This window comes from Penaeus monodon, chromosome 1 (assembly GCF_015228065.2).
Source record: "Penaeus monodon isolate SGIC_2016 chromosome 1, NSTDA_Pmon_1, whole genome shotgun sequence".
In the NCBI taxonomy this organism is placed as follows: Eukaryota; Metazoa; Arthropoda; class Malacostraca; order Decapoda; family Penaeidae; genus Penaeus; species Penaeus monodon.
In genome coordinates this window covers 8,712,935-8,713,930 of record NC_051386.1, presented here as the reverse complement: position 1 = coordinate 8,713,930, position 996 = coordinate 8,712,935, and positions in this window count along the sequence as shown.

The following is a 996-nucleotide window of genomic DNA, read 5'->3' as shown; positions in this document are numbered from 1 at the left end:
AAGAGGGAAGGGAGAGGAAAAGGAAGATAAAGTGAAAAAAGAGGATAGAGAAGATGAGAGAAGGGAAGGCAAAGAGAACTGAGAAGAGGGGACAGGTGCCAGAGGAAATAGGGGAGAGGAAGGAGGGCAGAGAGAGCAGAGGTGAAGCTTTGTTTATCAAGCCTTACACTGTTGCACGTAATTGGTTCTGCGGGAAAGGGGGAGGAAAAGAACACGAAAAAATCGTTGTCATATATGCTGGTGGAAAGCGTAAACGCAGAAGTCCGATATATCGCTGTGTTTGCCTTCGTTACAGGGTATTTGAGCGTTTTGGCTCAATTTTCGAAGAGAAATTGCAGAGGGAAGAGGAAAAAGAGAAGAAAGAAGGATATAGAGGAGGAAAGGTGAAGGATCGATAAGGGTGTCGCGAGGGAGGAGGAGGAGAAAAATGAGGAGAAGGAGAAGGAGAAGGAGGAGAATGAGAACGAGGAAAATGAGGTGAAGGAGGAGGAAGAGGAGGAGGAAAATGAGGAAAAAGTGGAAGAGGGTTAGGAGGAGGAGGAGGCGGAGACGGAGGAGAAGGAGGAGAAGGAGGGTGAGGATGATGAGGATAAGGAAGATGAAAAGGAGGAGGAGGAGGAGGAGAATGATGAGGCGGAGGGGGTGGGAGAGGAGACGATGGGTGAGGATGAGGACAAGGAAAAGAAGGAGGAGGACGATGAAAATGAATAAGAATAAGAAAATGAAAGACGAGGACGAAGATGGAAACAACGGAAACGGAGAACACGAAGACGAAGAAGAAGAAGAGGAAGAAGCAGAAGATGAAGAAGTAGCAGTAGTAGTAATAGCAAAAGACGAGGAAGATGAAGAAGAAATAACAGAAGAAGATGAAGTTGAAATAGAAGAAGATGAAGAAGAAGAAGAGGAAGAAGTAAATAAAAGAATAAGAGGAAGAAGAAATTAAAGAAGAAGAAAAGGAAGAAAAAATGAAAGAAGATGAAGAAGAAATAAAAGAAG